Here is a 26,746-nt window from a genome sequence, read left to right as displayed (position 1 = left end):
TATATATTATTTTTTAAATTTACTTTTATTTATTTATTTTTGATGTTAATGGTTTAAATTTTATTAATTCCTAGATACTGTGTGCTGTTATGTAAACATTTATTTATTTATTTATTTACTTTTTTAAAATTTTATTTTATTTTTAAACTTTACAATATTGTATTAGTTTTGCCAAATACTTTTAATTGGAGTATAATTTCTTTACAATGTGTTGGTTTCTTCTGTACAACGATGTGAATCAGCAGTAAGTATACATATATCCCCTCCCTCTTGAATCCCCCACCTGCACCCCATCCCACTTCTCCAGGTTGTCACAGAGCACTGGGTAAGCTTCCTGTGTCACAGCCACTTCCCATTGGCATCTATTAACATTTTACATATGGTAATGTACTACGTGTCAACGCTACTCTCAATTCAACTTGCCCTCTCCTTCCCCCATTGTATCCACAAGCATGTTCTCTGTCTCTCTTCCTGCCCTGAAAATAGGTTAACCAGTGCCATTTTTCTAGATTCCATATGCACGCATTAATATACAATATTTGGTTTTCTCTTTTTGACTTACTTCACTCTACATGACAGGCTGTAGGTTCATCCACCTCAGCTCAAGTGACCCAATTAACTTCTTTTTAACATTAATTAAAATTTCTTTATATAGATGTACCACAATTTCTTTATCCATTCCTCTCTCAATGCACATCTAGATTGCTTCCATGTCCTGGCTATTGTAAACACTGTTGCAATGAATTTTGAGGTACAAGTGTCTTTTTGAATTATGGTTTTCTCAGGGTATATGTCCAATAGTGGAATTTCTAGGACATATGGTAGGTTTGTTAGAACTTCCCTGATGGCTCAGCAGGTAAAGAATCTGCCTGCAATGCAGGCGTAACAGGAGATGGTTCAATCCCTAGGTCAGGAAGCTCCTCTGGAGGAGGAAATGGCAACCCACTCCACTATACTTGCCATTTCCACCTACCCCTCTGCCATAATGCTGACCTTCATTTACATATGTATTATAAAAGATTTGCCCTTTCTATTAACTTAAGTATCTTAGCTGTCATCTGACCTGTTTACCTTTTATTTTTTGAAGAGAACACAGGTAAGTTCCACTCTCTTAGCATCAATTATACAACACAATTTTATCAGTTATAATAATCATGCTATACATTAGATCCTCAGACCTTAACATTTTCACATGTTAAAATGTATAACCTTTTACAAACCCGTCCCTATTTCCTCCACTCTCCAAGCTTTGGCAATCACTCTCCTACTCGGTTTCTGACTTCCAATTTTTTTTTTTTCAGATTCCTTACAGTTGAGATCATACAGTATCTGTCTTTCTCTAACTTATTTTACTTAGCATAAGGCTCTCCAAATTCAACCATGCTGCCACAAATGGAAGAATTTCTTTCTTTTTAAATGGCTAAATAAAATTCACATGTTTTAATCTCTTCACCTCCTGACAGATACTTAGATTGTTCCCATAATAGGTTGTTTCTTGGCTACTGTGACGGAGAAGGCAATGGCACCCCACTCCAGTACTCTTGCCTGGAAAATCCCATGGACGGAGGAGCCTGGTAGGCTATAGTCCATGGGGTCGCTAAGAATCGGACATGACTGAGGGACTTCCCTTTCACTTTTCATGTTCATGCATTGGAGAAGGAAATGGCAACCCACTCCAGTGTTCTTGCCTGGAGAATCCCAGGGACGGGGGAGCCTGGTGGGCTTCTGTCTATGGGGTTGCACAGAGTCGGACATGACTGAAGTGACTGAGAGTGAGTGAGCGAGGCTACTGTGAATATTGAGGCAATGAACATGGGAGTACAGATTTCTCTTTGAGATGATTATTTCATTTCCTTTGAATATATATTCAGAAATAAATATATATCCAGAAGTGGGATTAATGGCCATATAACAGTTCTTTATGAAATTTCGTGAGAAACTTCCAGAAGGTATTCCATGGGAGTTGCACCAATATAGATTCCTACAAATAATATATAAGACCTCCATTTCCTATACATTCTCAACCACACTTATTTCTTACTTTTTGGTAAAAGCCATTTAAACAGGAACAAGGTGGTGTATGTTGTACTTTTGATTTGCACTTCCCTGATAGTAATGTTAAGCATCTTGTCATATACTTCCTGGGCATTCTGTATGTCTTATTTGGGGGGAAAATTGTCTATTCTGTAAAAAAATAACATGAATTTTGCGTACTGTATTTGAATATATTAAACTCAGTTACCTATCCATACACCAAAACAAATTACAGAAATACAAATAATCCCATTTACAATTGCATCAAAAAAATAAAATACTTAGAAATAAATAAAGCTGGGTGTTGAAAGATCTATGTAAAGGAAACATATTTCATATTTATTGATTGGAAGAAATAATATTGTTCATAAATCCATATTACCCAAGGCTATCTACATATTCACTGCAGTTTCTTTCAAAATTCCAAGGCATTTTTCACAAAACAGAAAAAAAAATTCTACAACTTGTATAAAACTGTTGTTGTTGTTCAGTTGCCAGGTCATGTCTGACTCTTTGTGACTCCACAGCCTGCAACACGCCAGACTTCCCTGTCCCTTACCATCTCCTAGAATTTGCCCAAGTTCATGCCCATTGAATTGGTGATGCCATCCAACCATCTCATCCTCTATCACCCTCTTTTTCTTCTTCCTTCAATCTTTCCCAGCATCAGGGTCTTTTCCAATGAGTCAGCCATTCACATTAGGTGGCCAATGTATTGGAGCTTCAGCATCAGCATCTGTCCTTCCGAAGAGTATTTGGGGTTGATTTCCTTTAAGGTTGACTGGTTTTGATCTCCTTGGTGCCCAAGGGACTCTCAAGAGTCTTCTACAGCACCACAGTTTGAAAAGATCAGTTCTTCAGCACTCTGCCTTCTTTATTGTCTGTCCAGCTCTTACATGTGCACATGACTACTGGAAAGAGCATAGCCTTGCTATACAGACCTCTGTCAGCAAAGTGATGTTTTTGCTTTTAACACACTGTCTAGGTTTTTCAGAACTTTGCTGCCAAGAAGCAATCGTCTTCTAATTTCGTGGCTTCAGGAACCATCCACAGTGATTTCAGAGCCCAGGAAGAGGAAATCTGTCACTGCTTCCACCTTTTCCCCTTCTATTTGCATGTAAGTGATGGGGCCAGATGCCATGATCTTAGCTTTTTTGATATGCCAGCTTTTTCACTCTCCTCTTTTACCCTCATCAGAAGCTCTTTAGTTCCTCTTCGCTTTCTGCAATTAGAATTGTATCATCCACATATCTGAGGTTGTTGATATTTATCCCAGCAATCTTGATTCCAGCTTTTAGGACTCATCCAGTCCAGCATTTCACATGACATGCACTGCATATAAGTTAAATCAGCAGGGTGACAATATTCAGCCTTGTCGGACTCCTTCACTCATTTTGAATCAGTTTATTGTTCCTTGTCTGCTTCTAACTGCTGGTTTTTTTAAAAGCATACAGGTTTCTCATAAGACGGGTAAGGTTGGTCTGGTATGCCCATCTCCTAAAGAATTTTCCACTTTGTTGTGATCCACACAATCTGGTGAGGTCAATGAAGCAGATGTTTTTCTGGAATTCCCTTGCTTTCTCTATGTTCCAGCAAATGTTGGCAATTTAATCTCTGGTTCTTCTGCCTTTTCTAAACCCAGCTTGAACATCTGGAAGTTCTAGGTTCACATAATGCTGAAGCCTAGCCTGGAGGATTTTGAGCATAACCTTACTAGCACTGGAGATGATTGCACCTGTTCAGTGGCTTGAACATTCTTTAGTACTGCCCTTCTTGGGAATTGGGACAAGGATTGAACTCTTCCTGTCCTCTGGCCACTGCTGGCTTTTCCAAATTTTCTGACACATTGAATGGGACACTTTAATAGCATCACCTTTTAGGGTTTTAAATAGCTCTGCTGGAATTCCATCACCTCCAATAGCTTTATGGCAGCAGTGCTTCTTAAGACTCACTTGACTTTACATTCTAGAATGTCTGGCTCTGAGTGAGAAACTACACCATTGTGATTATCTGGGTCATTAAGTTATTTTTTGTATATTTCTTCTGTGTACTTTTTCCATTTCTTCTTGGTCTATTCTGCTGTATTAAATCACAAAATACCAAAGTGTCAAAGTGATCTTGAGAAAGAAGAACAAAATATAAGACTATGGTTGCTGATTTCAAATTGTATTAGAAACCTATAGTAATCAAAACAGGATGATTTGCTTCTGGCACAAACACAGACCCATAGATCAACAGAGCAGAACAGCGAAGCCAGAAAGAAACACACACCCCTATATTGTCGGTTAGCTTATGAAAAAGGAGCCAAGAATATCCAGTGGGGAAGGACAAGCTTTACAAAATGGCACTGGGAAAACTGGATAGTCCTGTGAAAAAATGAAACTGTACGCCTGTCTTTTACCATACAAAAATCAACTAAAAAGGGATTTAAAAGTTGAACATAAAACTTGAAGTGACTAAACCCCTAGAAGACACTGCGGTAATCTTCTTGCCATCGGTATTTGCAACGACTTTTGGGTTTCACACCAAAAGCAAAGGCAACAACTGCAAAAACAAACAAGTGGAGCCACATCTGACTCCAAAGAAAGGAGCATCAGCAAAATCAAATGGCAATTCACAGACTGACAGAAGATGTTTCCAAAACATATATTTGATAAGGGCTTAATATCCAAAATACATGAGACATACAACTCAAGGGCAAAAAAACCCAAATTTTTAATGGAGTATAAGAAAAGTAAGAGTTTCAGTAAATCAAAACTAATACAATTATGTAAAGTTTAAAAATAAAATAAAATTAAAAATAAATAAATAAAGATTATACTGTGGATGAGAGACACAGCAAAGTTTTCCTTCTAGAACAACAAAAGCCTGTGCCTTCCTGGCATTACTTTCTTCATCTCCACTCACTTGTTTGACAATTACAGTTCACAGTGTATGTTCTCCAGTCAATAGCAATCACCCCACAGTGAGCTATAATGTGTACTAAGAACAGCCCCACTGGTGGTGGGGGGGGACTAACGTTTGCATACTTACTAACGAGGAATATCAAAAGGAAGGTAATTTCCAGAGTTTACCACTCCATTGTTTTCTATGTTTCATTTCTAAATTGAGCCACCTAGTAAGGAAAATGAGTTGAGACCTCAGTAATATATATATAGATAGAAAATCAGTTTTAAATGGGAGCATTAATGGATTATAATTTGGGGGTAATTTATTACTACTGTTTTAACTGTAGTCCTTTTGATTCTCTATTGCATCCATAAATAATATATTATAAATATTAATAGCAACACAGGGACACATACTATTAAAGTTATAGTGAATAGAGAAAAACATAGAATATATTAGGCAAATAGTGAAAGTATGGGAAGTCAGCAATGATAGTTAAGGGCAGTATGGCCTTGAGGAAAGAAGGAAGGTTCTCAAAGTTTCTTGAAACACCTATAATGAGCCAGATGTGATGAATTGGCTTAATTTGTAAACAAGAAGCTCTACCAGAAGAAATTTAAATTCATAAGAACATTACTATGCTAAAACCAAAATTTAGACAGAGAATAGGGTAGGGTAGGGTATATAGACATTCAAAAATCTCCATTGCTTAGTGCATCAGGCACTCAAGGACCACCCTCCCTAAAGTCTTTCTCTATTGCTCACCCTACAGGTACCAGCATGAAGAAAGAGATAGCTCTACTCCACAGGCAGTTGAACCCTCTTTTATGGCCTCATGGCTTTCCTTAAGAAGCATTCCATGCAGCAGATTTCCTCCACCCCATTCCATCCGGCTGACTCCCCACGGTCAACAGGAGTCCTCTCCTTGGGATCATTCCACAATCCCCATGGCTCCAGCTCCCAGCTTCCATGGACACCAGTGGACTTACAACCCTGTCCGAGGTATGAGAGGCTGCAGCATGGCGTGTCTATGTGGTTCTCACTCCGTTCAGACTGTCACAGATTAGTGAGTTCACTCCCCAACTGCTTTAAATGCCTCCCTCGTCCCAGTGGATGGCCATGGACGCGGGGATCTCTCCCCTGTGCTTCAGCTCCCTCATCCCCAGGTGCAGGCTGGTCCCACTTGCTCTGCTCCTTCTTTCCCCTTCCTCCTTGTCCCTTCTTTCCTTTGTCCTACTGAGTTCTGTATGAATCCGGATATTCCTTCAGTAGTCAGGGAGTCCTGCCAGGATTCACCCGGTCTTCTGTGAGAACTGCTGCGTCTTTAGATGTTCTTGATGCATCGGTGGAGAGACGTGTACCCCACTTCCACCTACCCCTCCTCATCTTGTCCACTCCCATTTGTGCATGGATTAGAAACGAGTTTCCCTTTCTATTAAGTAACACTGTCATCACCACACATGTTTAACTTTTGCATTTTGAGGAGAACACAGGTAAGTTCCACTCTCTTCAGTTCAGTCAGTTATTCAGTGGTGTCCGACTCTTTGTGACCCCAGGGACTGTGGCAACACAGGCTTTGCTGTCTATAACCAACTACCAGAGCTTGTTCAATCTCATGATTAGACCTCATGATTAGATCATGAAGCTCAAGCTTAGATCCTCAGACTTTATTAATTTCTTATACATGAAAATATGCAACCTTTAAAAATCTCTCCTTATTTGTCCTACCCTCCAGTCTTTGGCAATCATTTTTTCTACTCCAACTTCCATCTTTTTTTTTTCTACTGAGATTCCTTGTAATTGAGATCATATGGTATTTGCCTTTCTCTGACTTAGTTCACTTGGGGTGATGCCCTTCAGTTTCATCCATGTTGCCACAAATAGAAGGATTTCTTTCTTTTTCTAATGGCTAAATAATATTTACCTATATATGTCACATCACATTGTTTTAATCCATTCTCCTGTTGAAAGATACTCAGGTTGTTCCTATACCAAGGCTACTGTGAATAATGCTTCAGTAAACATGAGAATACAGATCTCTCTTTGAGACAATGATTTCATTTCCTTTGACTATATATCCAGAAGTGGGATAATGGATCACATAAGAGTTCTCTTAAATTTCTTGAGGAACCTCCACAATAAGTTTCCATGGGAGTTGCTCCGGTATACATCCCTGCCAACAGTGCATAAGCACTCCTTTTTCTCCTCAGCCTCAATAACATTTGTCATTTCTTACCTTTTGGTACTAGCCTTTCAAAAAGGTATGAGGTGATACCTGTTGTGCTTTTGATCTGCATTTCCTTTGCTTATTAGTGATGCTGAGCATCTTGTCATATACCTCTTGATCATCTAGATGTCTTATTTGTGGGAAAATGTCTATTCTTTAAAGATGGAGCATACATTATGTTTACTATATTCCAATATACGAAACTCAGTTGCTGACCTATGTATCAACAACAAACCATCAGAAAGTGGAATAAAGAAAACAATCCCATTTACTATTGCATCACAAAAAGATAAAACACTTAGAAATAAACTTAAGCAAGGTGTTGAAAGGTTTTATGCAAAAACTTAAAGAAATTGATAAGAGAAATTTAAAAAGAGTTAAAAGATACATAAAGTTAGGTTGTCTATTCAATGTGTTTCTTGAGGTAGGATTTGTATTTCTATAAACTTCCTTCTTAGAACTGCTTGTGTTGCATCCTCTAGGTTTTAAATCATCGTGTTTTCATTGTTCTTTGTTTCTAGGTATGTTTTGATTTCCCTTATTTCTTCAGTAAACTGCTCATTATTTAGAAATGTGTTGCTTAATCTCCATGTGTTTGTGTTCTTTACAGTTGTTGTCTTTTTCCTATGATCGATATCTAGTCTCATAGTGTTGAGGTCAGAGAAAATGCTTGATATAATTTCAATTTCCTTAAATTTACTGAGGTTTGATTTGTGACCCAAGATGAGGAAAATGTTCCATGTGCACTTGAGAAGAAAGTGTATTCTTCTGCGTTTGGATGGAGTGTGCTGAAGATATCAGTTAGGTCTGTTTGCTCTAATATTTCCTGTTAGGCTTATGTTTCCTTATTAATTTTCTGTTCTGTTGACCTGTCCATTGGTGTAGATGTGGTATCAACATGCCTACTATTATTGTGTTACGGTCAATTTCCCCTTTTATGTCAGTTAGTGTTTACCTTATGTATTGAGGTGTTCTTATGTTGGGTACATGGATATTGAAAATTGTTATGTCTTTTTCTTGGACTGATTCCTTGACCCTTTGTTAGTGTCCTTCTTTATCTCTTATAACAGTTTTTATTTTAAGGTCTATTTTTTCTGATATGAGAATTGCCAATCCGGCTTTCTTTCTTTTTCTATTTGCATGGAATATCTTTTTCCATCCTCTCACTTTCAGTCTGTATGTGTCTGAAGGACTGAAGTGGGTCTCTTGTAGACAGCATATATAGTGGTTTTGTTTTTGTATCCATTAAGCCAGTCTGTGTCTTTTGGTAAGAATGGGAGAAGATAATAGCAAAAAAACAACTAAAAAAGGATTGCTTTCTAAAATACAAGCTGCTCAAACAACTCAGTCATCAAAAGACAAGGCAAGAACTGCAAAGATAAACTAGTGAGACCACATCAAACTCAAAACCTTCTGCATAGTAAAAGAAGCCATCAGTAAAATGAAATGGCAACCTATGGAATTAAAAAAAATATTTGCAAATCACATATTTGATAAGGACTTCATATCCACATATATATAAGAGACTCATGCAACTCATAGGAAAAGAAATCAAACAACCCAAATTATTAAATGAGCAAAGGAAGAGTAAGTGTTTTGGAAAAATCTGAAGAGTAGACTGTAGGTGACAGACACTGTAAGTTTTCCCTTCCACAGCGGAAGCCTGTGTCTTCCTGGCATTGCTTTCTTTATCTCCAATCACCTGTTCGGTGACTGCAGTTCACAGTATACATCCTTCACTCACTAGCAATCACCGTACACTGAGATGTATGTGCTAAGAATAGCCCTACTAAGTATAAAAAACTAACAATTACATACTTAATCTTGAAGCATCTAAAATCCAAGGTGATTTTCAGAATTTTCCACTCCATTGTTTTCTACATTCTGTTTCAAAATTGAAACACCTAGTAAGGAAAAATGAGTAGGGACCTCAACAATACATGGATAGAAAGTCATTTAAAACTGGGAGCATTACTTAATTATAATTTGGGGGAATGTATTATTACTAATACTACTGTAATTTTATTCCCTTTAATTCTCTACTATACTAGATTGGTATTTATTTAAAATAGTAATACCAACATAGAGGCACATAGTACTCCAGTTACAGTAGATTGAGAAAGACAGAGCTTATTAGGCAGGAAGTGAAATCACAGAAAATTAGCAATGGTATCAAAACAAGTGGCAGTACTGACTAGAAAGAAAGCAGAGTTCTCTAATTTTTGGAGAAAACGCGAAGAAGCCAGATGTGGGCCAACCAGCTTAAGCTGTATACGAGAAATTGCAACAGAAGGAAAATGAAGTTTATAAAAATATGCTGATGCTAAACACCAAAATCCAGACAGTAAGAGAATAGGGTAGGTTTTATGTAGATGTTGAAAACTACTCAGAGAGGTAGACATGGAAGCAAATACACTAATGAGCATCAGAAAAATCGAAGCACAAAACAGTCTGAAAAATAAATCGCAAAGAGACTTAGTAGTCTGATCAAAAGAAAAAGAGAATCAAATTAGAAAACCAAAATATAAAGACTTGTGCACATGATAGACCCAGAGAATGCTCAGCAGAGAAAATTTTGGCCTTAGTGACCAGCGAACAGAAGCCTCCAGCATCAGGAACAAAAACCCTGGGCAGGACTCACAACTGTGCGCTTCTGGGAACAGCCTCAGTTTCAAAGTTTGGGCACTATACCACCTAAAAGTGAATGCAGACAAGGATTATAGCTTGCTATGACACTGAATCACAGACAATAGTGTATGTCAGTTTACTTTTCTCATTCAACTATAAAGTTAATGAATTACTAACCAATGATAATTGATGCCATCAATTATCAGTTTCCAGTCAGATCCTCTTTAATCATACAATGGATATCTGAACCTGTTATATGATCCCCAATAACAGTTTTAATAATTAAATTTATAGATGTTAATTGAAGGATAATTGCTTTACAATACTGTACTGCTTTTGGCCAAACATCAGCATGAATCAGCCATAGGTATACCTATGTCCCCTCGAATTTCAACCTCCTTTCCACCTTGCTTCCTGTCCCACCCCTCAAAATTGTAACAGAAAAATATGGAAGGCTTCACAAATTTGTGTTTCATCCTTGGGCAGGAGCTATGCTAATCTTCTCAGTATTATTCCAATTATGTAATATATGTGCTACCAAAGCAAACACAGATCTAACATTTTAACAGAAAAAAAAAATCATGTAGTTAGTCATCTACCAATAAATGATCAATTACATTAGGAATTAGGGTATTCTGCTACATTTGCTGCCTCTTATAAAATCGAATTTTATGAGGTTCAAAGTTCCATGTAGAAATTAAGCATATAACACATGTATACATGCACAGAAATATATGCATACAAATACGTCTATGTTATACAAGGTATTATTCTCCTTACCTGTCACAATAAGCTCTTTAGTTGATAAGATAGGTAGCCCCAAATTCCTCCAACTTATATGTCTCCTTTTTGAGAACCACTTCTTTTATTTTCATCACCCAATTTTAAATGACCAGTTTATTATTAGATACCATGCCCCTTTAAACTAACTAAGAGCAGAGAAAACCTAGTAAATGCTGATATCTTATCCTTAATTAAATTATCACTCTTCTGGTAAATTGAAAAAAGAATCATGTTCAAATCTCATTCAGGATGATAAAATCTTTATTTTATCAGTTATCTTGTCCAAACTCAATTCTTGCTCACTTTAGTCTTAAATTCTGCTTACTTAAAAAGGTCAGAAAGGAAAAGTAATATTAAAATCATGCTTGCAAGAGCCTATGATTTTATGCTTCTGTTGGCCAAAGGTAGGGCCAGGAATAATTTCTGAAATATTACAATACATCGTGGAAGCATGAAGGTCTAGTTCTACTGTCAAAGAGGAGATGTTTGAAGCCGGTTCAAAAACTAAGCCCCATGGGTTGTCAGGATGTACTCCCAACCAGACTGATAAATTTTGTCCCTAAATAGTCAAAAGTCAGGAAAGGGCAGGCCTTATTCACAGAGCCAATGACATTGTCTTGGGTGCTGACCAGGTAATAGTCTTGTATTACCATTTGGAGATTTATTTTCTGTTTTCTCAAAAAAACAAATGTAATGAGAAGATTAAAGATGCATAAAAGTAGAAGAGCTGTCAAGGTGCCTAGAAGAAAGGCTAGCCAGGAGAACCAGGCCCCGACACTGATAATTGTCAAAGACTGTAACAGTGCGTATTTTATACACAGAGCAGAACAAGTGGATAACACCAATGTTCTAGGGTCACTGCTGTTTTGCAGTCAAAGACAAAATATTTTTCTCTTTAAGCAGAGTCATCACAGCTCCTGCTGTGTTCCTGGTTACACACATGCAGACCGAGGGCCACAGGCATGTGTGATGTGACATCAGGAAGTGAACAGATGAGTGTATTGGTGCCCAGTCACCTGCATCTGCTAATAATGGGACCTGGGGAAAATTACTTGCCCTCTCTAAGTCATTGCATCTTCATTAACATAACTTGATGATCATAGTGAAGATTAAGGCTATCTCACAGGGTTACTGTGAAACACAAATTTTAAGATGTTTTAAAGCTTTTGGGAAAGTATCAAAGACATGCATGGGGTTTTAAGGTGAGTGAGCAGATCCAAGGTACAATATCCTTATTCTCTTAATATTCTCTCTGTACTCTGTAGTAGCGATCAGTCAGTCATGTGTTTACTCTTACCCCAGCATGATGGTAAACCACACAGATCAACTGGACTTTTCTTGTCATTTCAGTGTCTAAAATGCAGGCATTAGTCAATGTAGAGTGAAAAAATTACACACTCCTAGAGGGCCTCACTGCTCAGAGTCTGCAGAGTCCCAACACTAAACTGTCTTAAAAAAAATGGCCTAAAAACTCTGGCTCAGAATTAAGTTCCAAATGTTTAGAGAGCACAGAAGTACTTCTGGGAGCAATACAAAAATGCAGGGAGTAACCTATTCTCCAACTCTCTATCTGTGCAAATATCATCATCCATGTAAATTTACACAGAAGGGACTCCTTCTTCCCCACCCCAGGTACTGCAGCACCAACTCTTGCTCAGAGCAACAGGGAAGGAGAAGGCTTCCCTCCACAGGAGGGGTTTGATAAACTAAGGTGACTATATCATCTCAGAATGGCTCATGTTTTTATTTAAGCAGGGTCCTGCTTGCTCCATCTGCTGGTCATGTCTAATCTGCTCTTGTGCCAAGGCAACTTATGCCCATCCTGCAATCATGACGTGTTTGACTTCCCCCTGAAAACACTTACAGATGTTTATTGATACCGCCAGGCTGTCCCATGATATCCATAACCTTTCCACCATAATGCTCAATGAGTTTTAAGTACTGTGGTGGTGGTGGTTTAGATGCTAAGTCGTGTCCGACTCTTGCAACCCCATGGACTGTAGCCCGCCAGGCTCTGAGATGGAACCTGGCATAAGTGACTGGGCTATACTGTCCTTTAAACAAGAAGGCTGCATCAGGCAAACTTCAAATAACACAGTCTTTATGTCAAAGAAGCTGTCTGCTGATAAGATGTGGAAATAGAAGAAAGGATCGGTTTTGTGAAATCTCAAAGATTCATAAGAAGTGCAATAACTTTTTCAATTTCCTTTTATTCATTTTCTTTTTTAAATTTCCAAAATAAATGATTTTGTATTTGTCAGCTAGGAATGCCATAAAATAATGCAATAAACTCAGTGAAATAAACAACAGAAATTTATTTCCTTACAGTTCTAGGGGCTAGAAGTACCAGATAAGAGTGCCAGCAAGGTGAGGTCTTGATAAGAACTCTTTCCTCCCAGGCTGGCTTCTCCATTAGTCCTCACACAGAGTGGTGGGTGGGGAAGAGAGAGAGAGGAAAAGTCACAGAGACACAGAGAAAATTCTCTGGTGTTTCGCTTCATGAAGACACTAAACCTATTGGATCAGTGTTCCACCCTAAGAGCTCAGTTAACGTTAATGGACTTCTCTGGTGGCTCAGATGGTAATGAATCTGTCTGCAATGTGAGAGACTTGGGTTCTATCCCTGGGTCTGGAAGATTCCCTGGAGAAGGGAACGGCAAGCCACTCCAGTATTCTTGCCTGAGAACTCCCATGGACAGAGGAGTCTGGTGGGCTACAGTCCATGGATCCCAAAAAGTCAGAACCTTTTTCAAAACACAGTACTTAGGGCTCTAATACATGAATTTGAAGAACACAGATTCAGCCCACAGTACTACCTGACACAAAGCACTTTCAGGTGGGACCGGGGAAAAGGAAGCGTGTTGATTTTCTGGTCCTTCAGTGTCTCTCTGGGCTTTCTTATCCAGGCTCAGAGTAAATAGCCAATAAATGAGAACTGCTCTGCAGTGAACTGGGTGGATGGAGCATGTTAAACAAAGCTGAATCCCGGTCACAAAAACGAATACTGGTAGTTTTTTTTAATGCTACAAATTATTGTTTTAAGATTTACAGTGAATAGCTTTAGAGCTACAGTAGAAGGAGAGTTTACAATTGGAAACAATTATTCTCTTTCTGAGGAAGGTATTTGAAAGTTGTGTGTTAATTCTTTTAGTCAATCAAGGAGCACACAGTAGAGCAGACAGCTAATAAAAAGCGGTGCTAAAGGTTTCTACTAAGTTCATGTAGTCCTTTTTTCTCACTACTTTTTGCTTCATCCTCCATTTTTGACTGTCCATTTTTTTTCCCAACTCTTCCAAGTAATCTCTTGAAATGTTCATAACTTTCACTAAAGATTACTTTTTCTCTATCAATATGTTAGCTAGATTTTTCTACTCTTATTATTCTTAGTCCATTGCTTAGTATTTCCTGTTACTTTATGCCATGTTTTTCTGACGTACTATTTTGTCAGCATAAAAAAGATTGTATTCTGCACCTGGAATGAACACTAAGCTTTTGGTGTGCGGATTCAGAGATAAGTCAGAGTCATAACTGTATAACACCGTATAAGGGAATATATTGGTTCTAACCCACAGTAAACAAGAGGTTAAATGGTAAAATATAGGTGCATGCATGCATTCTAAGCCACTTCAGTTGTGTCCAACTCTTTGCGGCCCTACTGACTGTAGCCCAACAGGCTCCTCTGTCCATAGGATTGGCCAGGCAAGAATACTGGAGTATGCTGCTGTGCCCTCTTGCAAGGAATGCACTTCACCTAGGGATCAAACCTGAGTCTTCTTATATCTCCTGCATTGGCAGGAATGTTCTTTCCCACTACCGTCACCTGGGGGGCACCAATTATTGGTACTTATGTACTATAGTTGGTTCAAATACTAAGAAAAAAAAAGATAATGATAAAACAGAGAAGGGGAAAGTTTAAACTTAGAAAAGTTTTATGTAAATCATATGTATAGAGACAATGTATAGAACAAGTAGGAAAGGAATGACTTTCAAATTTTGTGATGCCCCCCTATTAAAAAAATTACACATCTATCACGCATGTTAGTGTTCTGTTAATGGGTTCATCTACTGAATGCCCAACAATACTAACTAATTGCATGATCACTTTCAGGATGAAAAATATGCCCAGGGCAAACAGTACGATATCAATGCCACCAAGAGCTGCCACACCAATTCCCTTCATACTCCTGAAGAAAGAGAAAAAGCCCAACAGATGAACATGAGTCTTTCACCTGGGGTTTTTTTTACCAGATCAAATGAGACAGTATGTAGCTTACCAGGCTTCAGATTATCAGAGGTAATGGTAAGTGTACATACAGAAAAAGCTGAAGGAATTGTAAGCAACTGAAGATAAATTACATTATGCAATTAATGAAGCATAAGCAGAAACAAGGGATGACTAAAGATATGTAGAAGCAACATAAATAACAGATCTATAAATTGTCCATGCAGACATGTTTAGTTCAAACAATGCATGAGACACAGGATTACAGCTATTATACTGTATGAAAACAGGAAATGAATGGGAATTTTCATGTATAAAATATAAGATTGCAAAATTCATGAAATGTAAGAAACACACCCAGTTTTGAGTACTCCATGTTACTAGTGACTGCTACGTGGGGTCCTATATGGCACCATCTGAGCCATCGCGTCTTCCTTTCAAGGCTCTCCTGATTCTGCTTCTACTTCTCTGACACCTCCTTCACTCGTCATTCTCAATGACTCTTCTGTCACCTTTTATTCTTAATTTGTAAGTCTCCCCCAAATGGCCTATAAACATTGCCTTGCTTCTCATGGCCACAACAATCGCCTCTGTTCTGAGGACAACACAGTTTACATGTCAAGCCTCAATCATTTATGGCAGCTCCAAATTTTCACTGTTATAATCTCTCCTTTCTGATTTCCTGCATTATCCTTCATCCTAACATTATTTAATATATTTTCACATGCATCCCCCCTTAAAATACTATCTTCTCTCTCTACAACTTTCTTAATGATACCAAAATTCTTTTCCTCTGTAAAGCTCACTAATAAAGAGGATGATCAAGTAAAGAAAAAATGTCAAAGTGGAGGAGGAGGAGGGATTTTTCAATAAGGTTAAATTTAAAGTTTATTGAGAGTTACTACATGGACATACATTTTATAAGCACTTTATGTGCATTACTATATTTAATCCTATTCAGTTCTCTGTTCTTTACCAGTAAAACAGTTCATGGCTATAAAGAAATCAAGCATATTAACTAGAGATATTCAGCCCCTGGGATTTTCAGGCTCAATTCTGCTAGTAGTAGTGAACTAGGGGGGACCCTCCACTGTGAATCCCACTGATGCTGTTACTAAAGACAACGCTGTGCCATTTTCTGCCCAGACACATGTCAACAAAACAGACTCTTCTGATATCAGCAGGGGGCTGGTGTTGGGATCAGCTGAGGAGAGAAGCCTGTTTAGGAATGTCATGTCTTCCTCATTGTTTCTTTGTTTTAATATCATACAACAATTATCGATCAAAAATCAATATGAAAGACTCATCTGATTCATTAATATGAATGAATCACTGAATGACAATGATGTGGGCACAGGTGGAATCCCTCTTTCCTGGGTCAGGCACTGCAGCACATACTCACTTGCGTAAATACTTAGATTCTCTCATGGAAATATACAAACACAAAAGAACTCACTGAGTGGTGGTAGAATTTCAGAGGAAAAAGGAAAATTCTTTATGTTATAAATTAGAACACATCAGAGGAATCAGTTCCTAAAATAACCTAGATGTTTAAAAATTCAGCCAAGTGTGAACTAATAGCTTACATTTTATACTTTTGCAACTTTTACTACCTTCAAAAATCTCTGCATACACATAGGAATAACCAAAAGTTTTTTAGGTCAGCTGCTCTGAGCAAAGATCACATGTTACCAAAACCAGTGAATTGTGATTATTTTAATGAGATTGTTTCTTATGGTTGCTTAGAATGAAGACCTTAGTAAGTGGACACTCATGTTACTGTACTCCTGGAATAGACCTCTGTATCATCTAGTCAAAGAGCTGCTGAGTTTGAAAGAAGTCTGAGATGCTATCCTACAAGTGCCATAGACAATGAGAAAAATTCAGACAAACTACAAGGATTCATAGAGAGGCAATTCAGCCAGGTGAGCGTCCTGCAGAGGGTTTTCTTGCTTTCTTCATGAATAAAAGAGTGACCTCTGTAATGCGTAAGGAGTTTGGAAATATCTCATTTTGTAAGAAAAAGATTCATGACTTCTATATTCTAGACTCCTACTACATAAAGCAGGAGCCTAGTCATTCATAGTGATAAATTCTACTGTAAAGGAATCAGAATTTCACTGCAATTTTTGACATGTGCAGCCTTCCCTGCATTGCATACAATTCCACCAAAAGCTTGCCTCTTCCTGGGCACAGGTGGTTGAAGTATTTTCAAAAGTAAGACAGCAAGAGTACAGAATTTCCAAGATCAGCATTTTCTTCAAAGTAACCCAGGACATCTGCTATTCAAATTCCACTTGTCTTCTTTCTCTGTTCTCCTCAAATCAAAGGAAGAGAGTGGGAAGGAAGGAAAGAGAAAGTTAAAACAACTTGAGTTATGTTTCTACTTTTTAGATTCTTAATAGTTTTCTCATAGGCTGGCTCCAAAATCCATATCTAGAGAGTTTTATATTTGTATGTCTTCCCCAGATCACAATTAGATAATTAGAAGGGACAAATAAGCTAACTAATAAAATGCGTAAGATGCCATTATCTTTTGGGTGTCCAGATTATTTTTCCAGTCAGGTGGAAGATGTACAAGGCTCGTATTTACTGGTCAGGACTCCCATCCCTGACGTCCAGCGATGAAGATAGGCATCATTCTGAATTTTATAACCTATCCCAGTGCCTGCACAGGGATTCACATAAAGTTGACATGTACACCAAGATCCTGGCGTGCCGAACCCACAAAACGTGCTAAATCCACATCCATCCCATCCAGCTCTGAGATGGTCATAATGATCTATCCCATAGCAAGCTTCTTTGAAATTTACAGCTCTTTAATGCATGCTCTGTGAAATGGGTCTTCTCTTAAAAAATAAACACAGACTCTGTAGAGATGTCAAAATCTAAGAGGGCAATTTGTTGACATTTCCTATCTTCATTTAATAGAAAATCAAAAGAAAATCCATGCCTACAATTGAAAGAATGAAGCTCCTATTAAAATTAGTTACAAATAGAGGAAGCTGGCATTACAAAGAAGACCATTAAAAATTACTTAAGAATCACAGCCACTTCAAGTGGGTCAAGTTATTAGAATCAAAGAATTAGACAATTGTTCATGGTTCTGGTCATGCTACCAAGAAGACTGAATTCTCAGGATTCTTTATGAAACCCAGCCATGATCTGTCAGCCAACTATCACAGTGTTATACCAGACAATATAAATGCTTGGCACCTTTGTATAAATAGCATGAGCTTTACTGAACTGTCTAAAGATTGTTAGGATGCTGTCATAGTCCTTCTGGGTTGCTATAACAAAATATCACAGGCTTTAAAACAATAAAATGGATCTCCACAGCGTGGTCATGCAGGGTCCATTCTGGTCACACACTTCTTACTATATCCTCACATGGCAGAGGGCTTGGGAGCTCTGTATGTCTCTTATATATATGTGGTCATCTCAGTGAAGAGGCTCCATCCTTATAACTCCATCACCTCACAAAGGCACCACCTATGGATGGGACTCAGGATTTCATCATATGATATTTCTGGGGGACACAAAGGCTGAGACCATAGCGGATACAAAGGTGAACTGGCTCATCCTCCTGCACTGGCTGTCGTCACCCACACTCCATTGCATCCTCATTTCCAGCATCACCTTGCAGCCATTCCATACATTCTATCACTCTGGGTTTCACAAGTCCAGGTCAGTCAAGTGTCAGCTCCATCTCATATTCAGCCTATTCAATGTCTCCCTCTCCCCTGCTGAGGCCCAGGGGACCTACCAGGAAGTGCAGATGTGTCCATTTTTGCAAGGTTCCTTCTCTCTCCCTCTCTAGATCTTCTTCCTTGGGCCATGTTGAAACAGGGTAAATGGTAACAAGATGGGAAAGTTCTGACATCACTGACTTACATGGTGCTGTTGTAGCCTTCTCTTGGTCCAGATAGACTGATCTGAAATTCCCCCTGACTGACAAGTGTTTCTCTTCTGGTGTATCCCTTTGATTTTCCAGGACATTCACAAGTTGGTGATCCCCAACTTCATATTTCTTTTTTAATCACGGTATATATTCTGGAACCCACAACTCCCCACCTGCAGTATTCACCAGAGCCTCTCTGTTTCCCTCACTCTGCAAGCACCATCTGGAGAAAATTAAGTAGCCCACAGTTAGATACCTACTAACTGACCCACAGAAACTCATGTATCATAAACACTCTGAACAATTGAATGGCAGATACTGGTGTGCATCTGTCCACTGCCAGGAGCCTCTGGACAATTGTCCAACTGGTCACATAGACACCAAGTAGATCAGAACGCTGGATTTAAAAACACATTTATCTGAGAAGTGAGATGCCATTCTCTCTTTCTTTTAGAGTAACTATCCTTGTCATTAATTATTTGGCCTTACATACCTGCCCTAGAAGGTCCCTGAATTATAAAATCCTCCAAATAGAGTGATTCTCTACTAAGACTGGATCAGTGTGACTGGATTAGCATTTCTCAGCCTCTTCAACAGCCTCCAAACAACCTGGGATGAGGGCCAATTTCTCGACTGGCTCTGCTAAGAAGTCAGTGATGTTGCTGGACTGATGTTGCAGCATTTATAGGGCTTTAGCAGTAATTTTTAGTAAACAGAAAATGGGAAATCAAAAAGTATAAGGAAAAGTGGGATGAATAAGAGGGAAGGAAGAGAGAGACAGAAGGAAGGAAGAGCAGCAAAGGGAAAGTGAGTCAAGGACTTGGGTAGTAAAAGATGAAATGCTGTTCAGTTCAGTTCAGTTGCTCAGTCATGTCTGACTCTGCGAACCCATGAATTTCAGCATGCCAGGCCTCCTGTCCATCATCAACTCCTGGAGTTCACCCAGACTCACGTCCATCAAGTCAGTGATGCCATCCAGCCATCTCATCCTCTGTCGTCCCCTTCTCCTCCTGCCCCCAATCCCTCCCAGCATCAGAGTCTTTTCCAAAGAGTCAACTCTTCGCATGAGGTGGCCAAAGTACTGGAGTTTCAGCTTTAGGATCAGTCCTTCCAAAGAATACTCAGGGCTGATCTCCTTCAGAATGGACTGGTTGGATCTCCTTGCAGTCCAAGGGACTCTCAAGAGTCTTCTCCAACACCACAGTTCAAAAGCATCAATTCTTCGGTGCTCAGTTATCTTCAGAGTCCAACTCTCACATCCATACATGACCACAGGAAAAACCATAGCCTTGACTAGACGGACCTTTGTTGGCAAAGTAATGTCTCTGCTTTTGAATATGCTATCTAGGTTGGTCATAACTTTCCTTCCAAGGAGTAAGCATCTTTAAATTTCATGACTGCAATCACCATCAGCAGTGATTTTGGAGTCCCAAAAAATAAAGTCTGACACTGTTTCCACTGTTTCCCTATCTATTTCCCATGAAGTGATGGGTCCAGATGCCATGATCTTCGTTTTCTGAATGTTGAGCTTTAAGCCAACTTTTTCACTCTCCTGTTTCACTTTCATCAACAGGCATTTTAGTTCCTCTTCACTTTCTGCCATAAGGGTGGTGTCATCTGCATATCTGAGGTTATTGATTTTCTCCTAGCAATCTTGATTCCAGCTTGTGATTCTTCCAGCCCAGCATTTCTCATGATGTACTCTGTATATAAGTTAAATAAGCAGGGTGACAATAAACATCCTTGACGTACTCCTTTTCCAATTGGAACCAGTCTGTTGTTCCATGTCCAGTTTTAACTGTTGCTTCCTGACCTGCATATAGGTTTCCTAAGAGGCAGGTCAGGTGGTCTGGTATTTCCATCTCTTTCAGAATTTTCCACAGTTTATTGTGATCCACACAGTCAAAGGCTTTGGCATAGACAATAAAGCAGAAATTGATGTTTTTCTGAAACTCTCTTGCTTTTTCAATGATCCAGTGGATGTTGGCAATTTGATCTCTGGTTCCTCTGCCTTTTCTAAAACCAAATTGAACATCTGGAATTTCATGGTTCACGTATTGCTGAAGCCTGGCTTGGAGAATTTTGAGCATTACTTTACTAGCATGTGAGATGAGTGCAATTGTGCAGTAGTTTGAGCATTCTTTGGCATTGCCTTTCTTTGGGATTGGAATGAAAACTGAACTTTTCCAGTCCTGTGGCCACTGCTGAGTTTTCCAAATTTGCTGGCATATTGAGTGCAGCACTTTCACAGCATCATCCTTCAGGATTTGAAATAGCTCAACTGGAATTCCATCACCTCTACTAGCTTTGTTCATAGTGATGCTTTCTAAGGCCCACTTGACTTCACATTCCAGGATATCTGGCTCTAGGTCAGTGATCACACCATCGTGATTATCTGGGTCATGAAGATCTTTTTTGCATAGTTTTTCTGTGTATTCTTGCCACCTCTTCTTAATATCTTCTGCTTCTGTTAAGTCTATACCATTTCTATCCTTTATCGAGCCCTTCTTTGCATGAAATGTTCCCTTGGTATCTCTAATTTTCTTGAAGAGATCTCTAGTCTTCCCTATTCCGTTGTTTTCCTCTATTTCTTTGCATTGATTGCTGAGGAAGGCTTTCTTATCTCTTCTTGCTATTCTTTGGAACTCTTCATTTAGATGCTTATATCTTTCCTTTTCTCCTTTACTTCTCACTTCTATTCTTTTCACAGCTATTTGTAAGCCTCCCCAAACAGCCATTTTGCTTTTTTGCATTTCTTTTCCATGGGGAAGGTCTTGATCCCTGTCTCCTGTACTGTGTCATGAACCTCCATCCATAGTTCATCAGGCACTCTATATATCAGATGTAGTCCCTTAAATCTATTTCTCACTTTCACTGTATATCATAAGGAATTTGATTTCGGTCATACCTGAATGGTCTAGTGGTTTTCCCTACTGTCTTCACTTTAAGTCTGAATTTGGCAATAAGAATTTCATGATCTGAGCCACAGTCAGCTCCCGGGCTTGTTTTTGCTGACTGTAAAGAGCTTCTCCATCTTTGGCTGCAAAGAATGTAATCAATCTGATTTCAGTGTTGACCATCTGGTGATGTCCATGTGTAGAGTCTTCTCTTGTGTTGTTGGAAGACGGTGTTTGTATAACCAGTGCATTCTCTTGGCAAAACTCTTTTAGCCTTTGCCCTGCTTCATTCTGTATTCCAAGGCCAAAGTTAACCTGTTACCCCAGGTGTTTCTTGACTTTTTACTTTTCCATTCCACTCCCCTATAATGAAAAGGACATCTTTTTAGGGTGTTAGTTCTAAAAGATCTTGTAGGTCTTCATAGAACTGTTCAACTTCAGCTTCTTCAGCATTACTAGTTGGGGCATAGACTTGGATTACTGTGATATTGAATGGTTTGCCCTGGAAATGAACAGAGATCTTTCTGTCATTTTTGAGATTGCATCCAAGTACTGCATTTTGGACTCTTTTGTTGACCATGATGGCTACTCCATTTCTTCTAAGGGATTCCTGCCCACATTAGTAGATATAATGGTCATCTGAGTTAAATTCACCCATTCCAGTCCATTTTAGTTCACTGATTCCTAGAATGTCGATGTTCACTCTTGCCATCTCCTGTTTGACCAATTCCAATTTGCCTTGATTCATGGACCTAACATTCCAGGTTCTTATGCAATATTGCTCTTTACAGCATTGGACCCTGCTTCTATCACCAGTCACATCCACAGCTGGGTATTGTTTTTGCTTTAGCTCCATGCCTTCATTCTTTCTAGAGATATTTCTCTACTGATCTCCAGTAGCATATTGGGCTCTCACCAACCTGGGGAGTTCGTCTTTCAGTATTCTATCATTTTGCCTTTTTCATACTGTTCATGGGGTTCTCAAGGCAAGAATACTGAAGTGGTTTGCCATTCCCTTCTCCAGTGGACCACAGTCAGACCTCTCCACCATGACACGTCTGTCTTGGCTGGCCACACACGGCATGGCTTAGTTTCACTGAGTTAGACAAGGCTGCGGTCCGTCTGATTAGATTGAGTAATTTTATGTGCAGACCCCCCAGAAGCATGCCGGCTGTGACAGACCACACAGAAGCATGGCGGAGAGGAGGTACCCCACGTCTGAGGTCAGGGGCTGTGGCACAGGAGTGGCTGAGAGGAGCTACCCCACGTCCAAGGTCAGGGGCAGCGGCCTAGAGGAGCAACCCCATGTCCAAGGAGTGGAGGCTGCGTGGGCACAGGAGGGCCGAGAGGAGCTACTCCACGTTCAAGGTCAGGAGGGGTGGCCGAGGAGATACCCCTCATCCAAGGTTAGGAGCAAGTGCTGGGCTTTTCTGGAGCAGCCGTGAAGAGATACCCCACGTCCAAGGTAAGAGAAAACCAAGTAAGATAGTAGGTGTTGCGAGAGGCACCAGAGGGCAGACACAATGAAACCATAATCACAGAAATGCTGTTAGAACACTTTATTTTTAAAGACCCAAATATATATGCTTTAATATCCTAGGAGCAAATATCTCATACATATTCCCTTTTATTTCCATTTTCTCTTCTCTCCTTTTTTTCTGAAATTGTTCTTTATATTAGGAGTATTCTTTTGTTGTTACTAAAGGCCACAGTTCTAGAAATGAGCAAAGCTTGGCAACTCTTCAGGGCAGAATCCAGCCAAATTATCTTCTTTTAGGCGAAGACACCTTTCACCTACATACAGGAACACTGTCCAGCAAAACCAACCTCTTCTCTCATAGGCAGGGTTATTCTTGCCTGAGTCCTGCCCCTGCCTCTACCTGGGATGACCCAAACCTTTTAGAACATGACAGAATACTCTGCCCCAAAGCAATCTATCAATCCCTCCTTAGGCCCCTTCATGCATGTAAAGTGTCAGCTTTCTTGTACTTTCACTTTCTTTTTTCAAAAGGTAAAAGACCATGAAAAAGCCCTGTAAGCACTTTCTAAGTCATTTACTGCCCAAAACATCTAATTCTATTTTGTTACTTGCTTAACTTTCTTTCCTTCAATGTTAGATATTTCCAGCAGAGTGGATGGTGTTTATTACAGGGAAAATTTGGCAATAAGGGGGACAGTGCAATTGGAGGAAACATACACTCACCAATAGACCATACATCTTCATGTATTTGTCTCTTATAAAATTTATTTCAAGCATAAATTTAGGACTTTACATCAAGTACAGAGGTGGTGACATTGAGAGCTCTATGCTTGCTTGACAGTGACAATTAAAGTGAATACTGTAGATTTCAGACAATATTTAACAGATCCATAGATACTCTATAGAGTCAGTCAGGAATAGCCAAAGAGGGGATATTTGGACAGAATTTAACAATCACTCCCTTGCCATCCAGAAAGCATTGATTTCCCCCTCTTTTACAGATTTCCATGTAAGATTACATTTGAAGAAATGGCCCTGCTATATTAAATTCAGTAGCAGTGGTTACTGAATGGAAACAAATAAATGAAGAACTTCTGAAGTTCACTGACCTTATAGATTAGTAAGTCACATGTCATGGATACAGTGAGACTTAAACTGAGGTTTAAAAACATTTATTTTTTTCAGTAGTAGACCCGCAAGTTGTGAAAAAGCAGAGGGTGATATAAACACACAAATTGCTACATTACATTGTAGAGTGAAAAACAATAAGATGTGATGTGAACACGGTGCTGCAGTGGATTGAAGTAAAGCTAGGAGCCATCTAAGTGTGTCATAGGAGTGACACAAATGGGATGGCTTTATGATACAGTTTTGAAAGTTTGATGGGATATTGAGTGGAAAAATAGGAAAGCGGTATATCTGTCAATTCATTTAGGATCATCTTATGAAAAAGGATCTCTGACATCTTAGATCAAGGAAACTGAGATATTAATATGTATAGCATTATAAGGTATTAGTGAATAATCAAGTCTGACAAAAACACAAGAAATGTTCATGTTTTACCATACATGTTGTATCTCTCATGACTATGTTCCCATGATATACTGTATATATTATTGTAGGGTTAGAGTGGAGAAATACTTGTATGGATTTTTATGCATTAGGGAGAATCATATATGTCAATTTGGAGAGTTTGTCTTTATTCTACAAAGCAACAGGAAACCAAGAACATTTAGTCCAAGAGACCAGAATGTCCAGAATTAGAAAAGAGAAACTTCAATGTGGATTGAGGAGTTGTGGCTGTTGGGGCTGGTAGAGAAAGAGAAAGAGACCAGAAAGAATATTATTACACTAAAAATCAAAGAGGGCTCTGCCAAGTGAAAAGTAGCAAAGGATGTGAGAGATACAGGAAATGAAATAGACCTTGACCACATGCAAGGAATGAGGCAGATATTAGAGTCAAAAAAGGCATCCACAATATGGGACCAGTTGAGTCAATAAATGACTGAAAAGTCAGAGGGAAGGCAGGAGATAAATTAAGGTTTTATCCAAAAGCACCTGAGCTGTATTTATCTGTATTTCATCATCTTAGTACCAGAAATCACCAAAAAATGTTAAGGTTCTGCAGAAAATGATAGAAATAAGCACTCTACGGAGCCTCTGCTAGACCCTATGGAATACCAGAACCAAAGCACGACTACCCAGTGAAAACAAGCAGTAAGTCACTAGTCACTTTCAATACCTAAATTAGACATACACTGTAAAGCATAGAGGATGAATGGAAATAAAATGGAAACAACCCATACCTTTACAGAGCCAGCCTAAACAAAACCTAAAACCTAAATAAAATAGAGGTAATGGTCTCCTTAATCATGTGTCCACTTTCTCCAAGAGTTTCTCATTCCTTTTGCCTGAATCCTCCCTTGATTACTAACCCTTCATTGCCTTACTCTCAGCAGATGATCAGCTAATCACTAATCAAATAAAGAAACAGTATTCACTCCTGAGATATATTTGTATTGATGGACTCTACAAACTGAAGAGCTTTCTAATCCCCTGAAAGTAAACCATAAAACTGGAAGGACTCCTCTCCAGCCTCTTTCCAAAATGCCCAGTGGGCAGCAATTGCGAGTCTAGCTACTTAGATGTGTTCTGCCATAATTATAGCCTGTTTGGATAGTGAAGACAGGAGACAGATGAAGCACTGAAAGATGTTGAGAAAAAAATGCATGGACAAGTGGAAAAGATAGCACAAGCCTTAAACACCGATCTATGCCTGCACACCATACCATGTGTGATGGAGCCAGGTGGGTTTAATCAGGAATGGATTTGTCAAGAAAGCTCTATGTGAGTTGGCACTGAGAAATTTGATTCAACTCAACTGTTTCAACATTATTCTTTGATTCTAAGACTCAAAGCCACTTGTCTCATTTAACTGCACTAATTCAAAAAGGGAATATACTCATTGCCTATTTGAACACTGCTAAGAGATTATAAAAGTTCTCATTGCAAGAAGAAAATTATAACTATTTCTAGTAACAGATTTTCACCAGACTTATTGAGGTGATCATTTTGCAATATATTTCAAACAATTATGTTGTACACCTGAAACCAAAATAACATTATATGTCAATATTATTTATGTATAATGATAACTGAAACTGAAATAGCATATTTGTCAATGTGACCTATGTATAATGATCATATAATCATTATGATATATACATAACACATATGTATACCTTCAGTTAAGTTCAGTCACTCAGTCATATCCAACTCTTTGAGACCCCACAGACTGCAGCACATCAGGCTCCCCTGTCCTTCACCATCTCCTGGAGCTTGCTTAAACTCATGTCCATGGAGTTGGTGATGCCATCCAATTATTTCATCCTCTGCCTTCTCCTTCTCCTCCTGCCATCAATCTTTCCCAGCATCATGGTCTTTGCCAATGAGTGAGTTCTTTGCATCACGTGGCCAAAATATTGGATTTCCAGCTTCAGTATCAATCCTTTCAATGAATATTCAAGGCCGATTTCCTTTAGTATTGACTGGTTTGCTCTCCTTGCAGTCCAAGGGACTATCAAGAGTCTTCTCCAACATCGCAGTTCAAAAGAATCAATTTCTCAGTCCTCAGTTTCCTTATGATCCAGCTCTCACATCCATACTGATTACTGGGAAAACCATA

The 26,746-nt window shown here is 38.9% G+C and overlaps 1 non-coding gene across 1 annotated transcript; it reads right to left on the bottom strand.

Annotated features, from left to right (window-relative positions):
• Window positions 1-10,219: 10,219 nt before the first annotated feature.
• On the bottom strand, window positions 10,220-10,328 carry LOC133237124 (U6 spliceosomal RNA). The gene has a single exon (XR_009733154.1). It is a non-coding gene; the product is annotated as a U6 spliceosomal RNA (small nuclear RNA).
• Between the last annotated feature and the right edge of the window lie 16,418 nt (window positions 10,329-26,746).

This window comes from Bos javanicus, chromosome 23, assembly GCF_032452875.1.
Source record: "Bos javanicus breed banteng chromosome 23, ARS-OSU_banteng_1.0, whole genome shotgun sequence".
Taxonomy (NCBI): domain Eukaryota; kingdom Metazoa; phylum Chordata; class Mammalia; order Artiodactyla; family Bovidae; genus Bos; species Bos javanicus.
The sequence above is the reverse complement of the archived record's forward strand: the minus strand, read 5'-3'. Positions and strand labels throughout refer to the sequence as shown.